This window comes from Lithobates pipiens, unplaced genomic scaffold, assembly GCF_037356315.1.
Source record: "Lithobates pipiens isolate NorthernLeopardFrog02 unplaced genomic scaffold, aLitPip1_a1.2 Scaffold_13, whole genome shotgun sequence".
Classification (NCBI taxonomy): domain Eukaryota; kingdom Metazoa; phylum Chordata; class Amphibia; order Anura; family Ranidae; genus Lithobates; species Lithobates pipiens.
Genome location: NW_027507718.1, coordinates 447057485 through 447069298, shown reverse-complemented (window position 1 = coordinate 447069298; position 11814 = coordinate 447057485).

Here is an 11814-nt window from a genome sequence, read left to right as displayed (position 1 = left end):
TAAAGAACATCTTTCTGTGAGCAGAAACATGATGTGTTATATTGATAAATACGGTATGTTCTTGATTTTCAGGAGGATACTGGCATAACATTTACATCCCCCTAGTATAAAAGAGCCCTAAAATAGATTCTGCAGCAACATGATTGCTAAAGAGAATACTCTATGGCATTGCTCCTACACTGGCTAAAACACTGCAGAAGCTCGCTCCCTACTGAGGAAGCAGCAATAGAGAAGAACCTTGCTGGTTCGGTCAACAAGGAAGCAACACTGTGGCATACTTGCCAAATTTGAGGGATGAGAAAGAGGGACAACTTATAGTGTAAAGCCTGTAGGAAAAAGGTATTTAACACTAGAAAAAAAGGCCTTCAAACCACTTCAGTATCCCATCAGACAAACTATAAAAAAAAACCTGACAAATAACTACTGTTAACGGACTATCACGGCCATCATATATGCAATATATACAATGCCTTGAAAAGGTATTCATAGCACTTGAAATTTTCCACATTTTGTCGTGTTACAACCAAAAACATAAATGCATTTTATTGGAATTTTATGTGATAGGCCAACACAAAGTGGCACATAATTGTGAAGTGGAAGGAAAATCATGAATGGTTTTGAAAATGTTTTACAAATAAATAACTGAAAAGTGTGGCGTGCATTTGTATTCTTCCCCCTTTACGCTGATATCCCTAACTAAAATCTAGTGCAACCAATTGTCTTTGAAAGTCACCTAATTAGTAAAAAAGAGTCCCCCTGTGTGTAATTTAATCTCAGTATAACTGCAGCTGTTCTGTGAAGCCCTCTGAGATTTGTTGGAGAATCTTAGTGAACAAACAGCATCATGAAGGCCAAGGAACACATTAGACAGGTCAGGGATAAAGTTGTGGAGAAGTTTTGCCAGCACACCATGGATCTTTAAATAAGGTCCAAAAGTTTTATTCATTATGATTACATCACAGCAAAAAGAGAGCAACATTTTGGGGCCACACAGGACTCCTTCATCACATGCCTGACATAGAGGTCCCGTGCAGCCCAGAAACCTTGCACTCTTCCACTGTAATCACTTTAAAGAGGAAGTAAACCCTCCTAAACATGTTTAGCTTGTTAGATAATACTTTTCTCAGGCAGCTGATCGCTGCCTGAGAAAGTAAACTTACTTGTCACATTTTCGTAAAAAGCGCCGTTTACGTTTCCGTGACGTCAGCCGCGCTTGCGCTGTGTGGTCGTGCGAATGCGGCGTATACTGTCTTGCCGACTTTCATCTTCCTGCCTCTCTGCCTTTTTTTATTACGAGGCATTCTCCTCACTGCGGCAGAGGAGAAGTCTCGCGTTGTAATCCTATCCCTGCTCTTCCTGACACTCCCCCTTGTGACTGAAGACGTCACGCAGGGGAATGAATGCTTTGTTGCCTTAGTAACGGCAACCGAGATCGAGGCTTGGTTAGGATTTCTATTGACGCTACGGCGCATGCGCGAGATTTCCGGAGTGAAATCGAACTAAGGGCGGAAATGACGTCCGGAACGGACGTCAAAGCCCGAATTTGAAATGGCGCGGGAGATACCCGGAAGGAGGATATTTTGTAAAAGAGAAAAAAAGGTATTTACAGCGCTCGTTTTGCGATATAACATAAATAGAATGAAGGCTGATGTACAGTATTAGAGTAAGATTATTAAAATGGAAATTTTTTGGGCGGGTTTACTTCCTCTTTAAATAACATTTTATACATCATCTGACGATCAATGGTGTGCTTGCGAATATGTACATTGCTCTGATGTTTCCAGTCTCCAGCTGGATATTGCTGAAGCAAATCTTTATTTCGACCTACTCTAGGAATGTATGTATATTGCCAGTGTGAGAGGTGACATCTCAGCCAGGTGTTACCAGTGGAACCAGTCAAGGACCTGGTGGCACCCACCTTCTTCATCTCTCTCATGTATAATAACTGGAACGATAGGCAACAGTTCAGTTATACTGTAGTACATTCTTGATTGACACCCATGGCAATGGATGGCTATTACCAGTTAAGACCCTTGAACCCTGCACACTACAGTAGCAACTGATTTCGTTGGAGCCGTCTGATGTGACCCATGACCTAAAATCTATGGAAAACCCACACAGCCTCCTTCGGGTGCACACCATTCTACTAAATTATTGCCGGTCCTCCCGGTGGCTGTCATATACAAGCCACTATTGTGCTTGGCTCCCCACTCTTCTCCTTCTTTCCTAACACACAGACATAGGGAGAGGAGCCAAGTGGATAACATCTAGTGGCAGAGGCGTAGCTTGAAGCTTGTGGGCCCGGATGCAAAAGTTGACCTGAGCCCCCCCCCCCCCCACTACTTCCAATGTGCCTGCAGATACATCCACCGCACGCCATGATACTCAAAGTGGCTTAAGAATTTTGAGAGTTCCTCTTTACATCAGAGGACAGGGATTACCGCTGGAGAATCAGAGGACAGGGATCACCGCTGGAGAATCAGAGGACAGTGGTCACCGCTGGAGAATCAGAGGACAGGGACCCCTGGCAGGTCACTTGGCAGCGCTCCTTTCCCTTCCCAGGACTGTATACAGCCCCCCCCCCCCACACTACACAGGGCTGAAATCACATTCCTTTACACACAGTCTGTCAGTCTTCACAGGGTGTATCTGGCTTTTATGTTGCCCTTCTGATCTGTGAAATTCTCTGGTCGGAACGGCAGTGTAGTTGCTGTAGGCAGATACTCCCTGTGCAGATCATGGCTAACTGGCTATGTTGTAAAGTAATGTGATTTCAGCCCTGCGGAGGAGAAACAATATAGAGTGCTGTAATAGAAACGGAGCCCAGCAGCCAGGCATAGCATGCAGGGTGGAGGGGGTGGTCAGGGGGCTTTAGGGGACAACAACTTAGATCTGGAGCCTGCAGCCCCCCCCCCCCCCCCCCCGAGGAGGTGTTAAGGGATTTTTTTAGAAATTTATGAAGGTTTCTCTGTCAGTGTTGGCAGGTGTTGGGGGAAGGTCACCTCCCTTAGGCCCCTTTCACACATGCGGATGGTATGTCCGTATTTCATCCATCCGTTTGCGGATGAAATACGGGCCATACATTCATCCCTATGGGATAGCGGGTGTCTGCGGATGAGCATCCGCAGACACCCGCTATTGTCCGCCTCCGCAATTGTCCGATTCTGCAGACGGAGGAAAATCCTATTTTTCTGTCCGTCTGCAGAGCGGATCGGATGAACACGGACACACGGTCCGTGCTTGTCCGATCCCCATAGAGGAGAGCGGAGAGCTGACAGGGCGGTCCCCGCACAGTGTGCGGAGACCGCCCTGTCCGCAGCCGGCTCAGCGGGGACAACGGAGCGATCCCCGCTGAGCGAGCGGATCATCACGGGGCGGATCTTTACTGATCCGCCCCGTGTGAAAGAGGCCTTAGGTGTGTGTCTTTTTCCCAGTTGTCAGGGAAGTGGGGTAAGTAGACATCCCCTGGTGGGGGGTACAGAGAATCCCAGCTGGTGACTAGAAGATACTGAGCAGTGTCATTCCTCACCAGTGACATCAGTCCCATCATGGCTACAGGACGGCACTCTCCTCCTCTTGCCTTGCTGAGCTTACCATTCCATATTGACAGCACACAGCACAGACACTTTCCCATCCTGGGCTGTTTTCACCTCGTGCTCCTCTCCATTCAGGAAATAGCTCACAGCTTCTCCCCAGCCAATGGGAACAGAGGGGTGTGGACTGTGGAAGGCAAAATAAAAGCCCAGTACTGGAGCGTGGCTGTGAGGCCCTAGGGCAGATCGGAGCTGGATTTTGTGTAGGATATGATAATATGACAGGGAGGCTGCAGGAGCCCCCTGGAGCTAGGTGCGGGGTTGCAATTGTGACCCCTGCAACCCCTTATGCTACACTCATGTCTAGTGGCATCTATATAGGGGTTCTTTGGAATCTGGCTGATGATAGGGATGAGCCAAATACCACCCAGTCCGGTTCGCAGCAGAACATGCGAAGAGGCAAAAAATTTGTGCCAACATGCGATCACCATTAGAGGTGAAAAATCAAAAGTGCTAATTTTAAAGGCTTATATGCAAGCTGTTGCAAGAAAAAAAAAGTTTGGGGACCCGGGTCCTACCCCAGGGGACATGTAACAATGCAAAAAAAAGTTTTAAAAACATTTTTTTTGTGAGCAGTGATTTTAACCACTTCAATACAGGGCACTTTCGCCCCCCTTCCTTCCCAGCCCAATTTTCAGCTTTCATCGCTCTAGCTCTTTCAGTGACAATTGCGCGGTCATGCTACACTGTACCCAAATGAAATTTTTATCATTTTGTTCGCACAAATAGAGCTTTATTTTGGTGGTATTTATTCACGACTCCGTTTTTTATTTTTTGCGATATAAGCGCAAAAAAAGCGGAAATTTGGAAAAAAAAACATTTTCTTTTTTCTATTTTAAAAGAAATCCAATAAAATCTAATTTTGTCATAAATTTAAGCCAAAATGTATTCTGCTACATGTTTTTGGTAAAAACAATTCCGTTAAGTGTATAATAATTGGTTTGTGTGATCACGGACATATGTAGGCAAATGATCATGTACATATGTGTGCAGGTGATCACGTACATATGTGTGCAGATAATCATTGGGACATGTGATTTTAGTGGGACATATGTGGGGGACATGTTTTTATTATTAGGGACATGTGTTTTTATTATTTGGGGACATGTATGTTTTGGGGACATGTGTGGGGACATTGTGTGGTGTGTTTACTGTGTGGTGATTTGTGTTTACACTAGACTGGTGATCAGTGAGTAAAAAGCTGTAAAAAACAGCTCATACTCACTGATCATCAGCCGGCTGCAGCGATCTGCTCTCCTCTCCTCAGCGATGACTTCTGTGTGAGGAGAGGTGGAGCCGATTGCCTAGCAACCGGCTGTTTGTTTACATCACATGACGGCCGTGATTGGACACGGCCGTCATGTGATCAGGAGGGCCAATCACAGAGCCCTCCTGCCGATCTGAGATGCGCAGTGTCCAGGTGACACGGGCGCATCGGGATCGCGCCGCTGCGCGGGCACGCGCGCGCGATCCCGCTCCTTCTGATGGACGTTCCTGAACGTCCTATCAGGAGTAGACGGCTCCCACCCGGCCGTATATGTGCATTGGCCGGGTGGGAAGTGGTTAAGAATGCTCAAAGTGAAATAATAAAAATGAAATATTCCTTTAAATATCGTGCCTGGGGGGTCGCCTTAGTCTGCCTGTAAAGTAGCGCATCTTTCCCATGTTTATAACAGTACAACAGCAAAATGACATTTCTAAAGGAAAAAAATTCATTTAAAACTGCTCGTAGCTGTAATGTATTGTCGGATCCTGGCAATATAGATAAAAATCACTGAAAATATACTCTCCCCCCCCCTCTTCAAAATCTTTCCTCCTCTCCTACTCTTATGTTCTTACTTTTTTCATTTACTTTTCTACATTTTCTCCTACCAAATACGACAACGTGAACCCCCTTCTGGTTCTGAACTGTTAAGCGGGATTCCCAATGGGCTTAATAACCACATTATTACCATGCTCCATGCTGATGCTCTGGAATTCCGCAGGCAATGTTTCCTGTTTTCTGTTTTGAATGTATAAGCTGTTATGTGCAAAATCTAATAAAAAAAATTTGTGGAAAAAAAAAATCATTGAAAATAACCAACATGGGTCCCCCCCCCAGTCCATTACCAGGCCCTTTGGGTCTGGTATGAATATTAAGGGGAACCCCGTGTCAAAAATGCCAAAATAAAATGGCGTGGATGTCACCCCAAAATCCATACTAGGCCCTTCAGGTCTGGTATGGATATTAGGGGAACCCCACACCAAAAAAAAAAATGGCATGGGGGTCCCCCAGGCCCCATATACAGCCTGCTCTATATAATCTGCATAAAAATTGGGCCTTAGGTGTTGGTAGTGCCAGAACACTGTAACCCCTCACAGTTAGTCTTGTTGGGTGCAGGAATGAGCCCTGCCTTTAAATATTATATCAAAAATTGTAATTACATGGCCCTGTTAAACAGGGGCAGAAAAATTGGGCCTTTGGTTTTAGTGGTGCCAGAACACTGTAACCCCTCACAGTTACTCTTGTTGGGCACAGAAACTGGCTCTGTTGTTAAATATTATATCAAAAATATTATATCATAAATATATAAAAAATATAGCATGGTTTTACGGTTCAGCAACTGGGGTAGGGAAATTTGCCTGCTAAAATCAATTGTGGTGTACTGCTAGCAGATTGGCTGCAAGTACTTGGGACACCTATTGCTATACCTTCATTCCTCTATGTCTGGTCAAGCATGTAATGCCCAAGCGGCTGCTGTTGTGGCCACGCTTGATCTGCTTCAGACATAAGTTGCAAATGGCAACCTGCGATCTGCTGCACACGTGTAGAAAAAGGCCCACACCAAGGAACTATTAAAAGACAGCAGGGAGTCAGCAGCTCCCCGCACCTGCAGAGTTCTGCAGTGTGATGCAATAGGGTGGCTGCCCTTACACTGCCTCCTAGAGGACATTCGGCCTTGTTGGATTTGTTCACTTTCCTCCTTTCTTCTCTCAGGCACCCAAGTACAGTCAGTGACCTCATCATCCCCTCCCTCCTCGTCACTGGAGCAAACTTGGCAATATGCTGTAGCTGGGGGAACTGCCAGTTTCTTTTCCTTCTTGGGCACCCCTTCTCTCTAGGCTCACGTTACTCCCTTCCTCAACCTGTGAAACAACATCAAAGCCTTCAAAGTATGTTGATGAGTATGCTTTCGTTAGAAAAAAGTACAGTTTTTCATAGAATTTTATATATCATGCCAAAAAGAGGGACAGTAGAGAAGGAAAGAAGGACAGAGTTATGTGGTTCCAAAAAGGTCAGCCCCTCCAAAATTAGGGACACTTGGGAGCTATGCCATGAGTGTTTTCTCTACCTTGCTAGTAATAATAGTAACCCCACGTGAGCTCACCAGGAAGCAGACACTGTGCAGCGCTAATTACAGGCAGTGAAATATTTTCCGATCTGTGCAGGCGTGGATCTTCTGCAGAAGGGAGCATTCCCCTCCCAGCAGCGGCACATACACCGATCACCCATAACTTTATAATCACTGACAGGTAAAGTGAATATCATTGATTATCTCATTACAATGGCATCTGAAAGTGGGTGGGATATATTAGGCATCAAGTAAACATGTTGCCCTGAAGTTGATGTGTTGAAAGTAGAATAAAAATGAACATTGCAGTTTGTTGTGTATGGGGCTATGTAGCCGGGTGCCCATGCTGACCCATGTCCACAGCCAAAAGTGCCTACAATGGGTACATGAGCATCAGACCTCAAATACGGGCCAATGGAATAAGGTGGTCAGGTCTGATAAATCCTATTTTCTTTTATCATGTGGATGACCGCGTGCATATGCATCCCTCGGGAACAGATGGCAACAGGTTGCAGTATGGGAAGATGGAAAGCTGGTGGAGACAGTGTGATGCTTTCGACAATGTTCTGCTGGGAAACCTTGGGTCCTGCCTTTCATTGTTGATAAAATACACCCCCCCCATGGAAACAGTACTTTTTGATTGCTGTGGCCTTTTCAGCAGGACAATACACCCTGCCACACTGCGAAAATCCTTCAAGAAAGGCTCATGGAGGCCCCACCTCACAACCTACAGAATTCAAAGGATCTGCTACTGATGGCTTGATGCCAGATACCACAGCATACCTTCAGAGATCTAGTGGTGTTCTTGCCTCGATGGGTCAAGACTGTTTTGGCATCAAAAGGGGGACCTATCCAATATTAGATGGGTGATCATAAAGTTATGGCTGACCAATGTATACATCCTTTATCTATACATACACATACCTCCCAACTTTTTGAACGAGGGACACCTATTAGGAAAAATATGTAGGCATAGGGCACACTCCCTTAAAGGAGAACTATACAAAAAAAAAAAAACATTTTATGTGAAAAATTTTTGTAAAGACTTTATGTAAGTTATAAAGCATAAACCCCAAAATAATTGCAATTTTTAGGTAAGGTAGCGCTATAAAATTCATTTTCAAACAAATAATTTCCAAAAAGAGAAATAATAACACCTAGTGTCCACATGTGATTTTTAGTAATCAATAATATTGAAAAAAATTGAATTAAAAGGACTCTTCGTGCATTAGGTTCCTCTCCACACACCACCCCGTGACCTGATGAATGCCACCCACCCACCAAATCACAATGCCTTTCATCATCATGACAGGCAAACCGCTCCTCCAACCATGCACCACCTGTCAAAAAACATACAAAACAAATAATTAGTCAAAACCACAAGTTCTTTTTTACCACTACTATTCCTTTGTATTGGGTTTTGAAATTTACAAATTCAACAATTTAGAAATTGGATGAAAGGTTTATCTCCGGTAAGTAACATAAAAAATAAAAAACACACACATGAAAAATGATGTGAAACTCAGTGAACCGTAACGTTCGCGGTAGGCCGCATTGACTTCAATGGGAGCCGAACTTTGCAAACCTACAGGTCAAATTTGCAGCCACAAAATAATTAATAGCTGTGCAAACATAGTCCCACCACATGGCCAATGACATAACACATGTATGAGGTGAATCTGGGATCGACAACTACAAGCATTCTTTTTTTATATGTGAAATTGTTGTGACAATTCAGGACTGTGGCGCGCATGAAGGCAATGGAGGAGAGGGAAGGTCAGGGTAGGCAAAGAAGAGGGTGCAGGAGATGATCACCAGCAGCGTGACATACAGCAATGACACCTGCACCGTGATAGAGTGATCTGACAACAGCACCGTGATAGAGAGCACTGACATCAGCAGCGTGACATAAAGCACTAACACCAGCACCGTGATATACAGCACTGACAGCAGCACCATGATAGAGAGCACTAACATCAGCAGCGTGACATACAGCAATGACACCTGCACCATGATAGAGTCATCTGACACCAGCACCGTGATAGAGAGCACTGACATCAGCAGTGTGACATAAAGCACTAACACCAGCACCGTGATATACAGCACTGACAGCAGCACCGTGATAGAGAGCACTGACATCAGCAGCGTGACATACAGCAATGACACCTGCACCGTGATAGAGTCATCTGACACCAGCACCGTGATAGAGAGCACTGACATCAGCAGCGTGACATAAAGCACTCACACCAGCACCGTGACATACAGCACTGACAGCAGCACCGTGATAGAGAGCACTGACATCAGCAGCGTGACATACAGCAATGACACCTGAACCGTGATAGAGTGATCTGACACCAGCACCGTGATAGAGAGCACTGACATCAGCAGCATGACATAAAGCACTAACACTAGCACCGTGACATACAGCACTGACAGCAGCACCATGATAGAGAGCACTGACATCAGCAGCGTGACATACAGTGGTGTGAAAAAGTGTTTGCCCCCTTCCTCATTTCCTGTTCCTTTGCATGTTTGTCACACTTAAGTGTTTCGGAACATCAAACCAATTTAAACAATAGTCAAGGACAACACAAGTAAACACAAAATGCAATTTGTAAATGAAGGTGTTTATTATTAAAGGTGAAAAAAAATCCAAACCATCATGGCCCTGTGTGAAAAAGTGATTGCCCCCTAAACCCACTCATCTTTGCAGAATTGTCCTAATTCAGTTACATTGGAGGGTTTTCGAGCATGAACGGCCTTTTTAAGGTCATACCACAACATCTCAATAGGATTCAGGTCAGGACTTTGGCTAGGCCCCTCCAAAGTCTTCATTTTGTTTTTCTTCAGCCATTCGGTGGTGGACTTGCTGGTGTGTTTAGGATCATTGTCCTGCTGCAGAACCCAAGTTCGTTTCAGCTTGAGTACACGAACAGATGGTCGGACATTCTCCTTCAGGATCTCTTGGTAGACAGCAGAATTCATAGTTCCTTTTATCACGGCAAGTCTTCCAGGTCCTGAAGCAGCAAAACAGCCCCAGACCATCACACTACCACCACCATATTTTACTGTTGGTATAATGTTCTTTTTATGAAATGCAGTGTTCCTTCTACGCCAGATATACTTGGACACACACCTTCCAAAGAGTTCCACTTTTGTCTCATCGGTCCACAGAATGTTGTCCCAAAAGTCTTGGGGATCATCAAGATGTGTTGTGGAGAAATTGAGACGAGCTTTGATGTTCTTTTTGCTCAGCAGTGGTTTTCTCCTTGGAACTCTGCCATGCAGGCCATTTTTGCCCAGTCTTTTCCTGATGGTGGAGGCATGAACGCTGACCTTAACTGAGGCAAGTGAGGCCTGCAGTTCCTTGGACGTTGTTGTGGGGTCTTTTGTGACCTCTTGGATGAGTCGTCGCTGCGCTCTTGGGGTAATTTTGGGCGTCCGGCCACTCCTGGGAAGGTTCACCACTGTTCCATGTCTTCGCCATTTGTGGATAATGGCTCTCACTGTGGTTCGCTGGATTCCCAAAGCTTTGGAAATGGCTTTATAACCCTTTCCAGACTGATAGATCTCAATTACTTTCTTTCTCAATTGTTCCTGAATTTCTTTGGGTCTCGGCATGATGTGTAGCTTTTAAGGATCTTCTGGTGGACCTTACTGTGTCAAGCAGCTCCTATTTAAGTGATGCCTTGATTGTGAACAGGTGTGGCAATAATCAGGCCTGGGTGTGGCTAGAGAAATTGAACTCAGGTGTGGACAACCACAGTTATAGTAGGTTTTAACAAGGGGGGCAATCACTTTTTCACACAGGGCCATGATGGTTTGGATTTTTTTTCACCTTTAATAATAAACACCTTCATTTACAAATTGCATTTTGTGTTTACTTGTGTTGTCCTTGACTATTGTTTAAATTGGTTTGATGTTCCGAAACACTTAAGTGTGACAAACATGCAAAGGAACAGGAAATGAGGAAGGGGGCAAACACTTTTTTCACACCACTGTAAAGCACTCACACCAGCACCGTGATATACAGCACTGACACCAGCACCGTGATATACAGCACTGACACCTGTACCGTAAGCAGCCCTAGGAGGAAGTCAGCATAGCACAGGGATGGTGGGAGCCCCTCATAATGAGCATAGCACAGGGATGGTGGGAGCCCCTCATAATGAGCATAGCACAGGGATGTTGGGAGCCCCTCATAATATGCACAGCAGAGGTACAGCCCCAGGAGGAAGTCAGCACAGCACAGGGATGGTGGGAGCCCCTCATAATAAGCAGCCCCAGGAGGATGTCAGCATAGCACAGGGATGGTGGGAGCCCCTCATAATAAGCAGCCCCAGGAGGAAGTCAGCACAGCACAGGGATGGTGGGAGCCCCTCATAATAAGCATCCCCAGGAGGAAGTCAGCACAGCACAGGGATGGTGGGAGCCCCTCATAATGAGCATAGCACAGGGATGGTGGGAGCCCCTCATAATATGCACAGCAGAGGTACAGCCCCAGGAGGAAGTCAGCACAGCACAGGGATGGTGGGAGCCCCTCATAATAAGCAGCCCCAGTAGAAATATGACACCGCTCAACCTCTTCAAAGAGGAGGGTACAGGCATATAGTACGGTGTGCTTTTTTTGGACAAGGAAGTGAGCCAAATGAAGAAAGAAGGTCTGTGTGCTCGATTAAAAAAATTGTTTATAGACATATACATGGTCTACTGGTCACATGTGTTGAATTCCTCCGAGATCCATGCCTCATTCATTTTTAGAAATGTGAGGTAGTTAACACTGTCGTGAGCTAGGCGAGTACGCTTATTGGTCACGATCCCCCCTGCTGCGCTGAACGTCCTTTCGGACAGGACACTGGACGAGGGGCAAGCCAACAGTTCGATTGCAA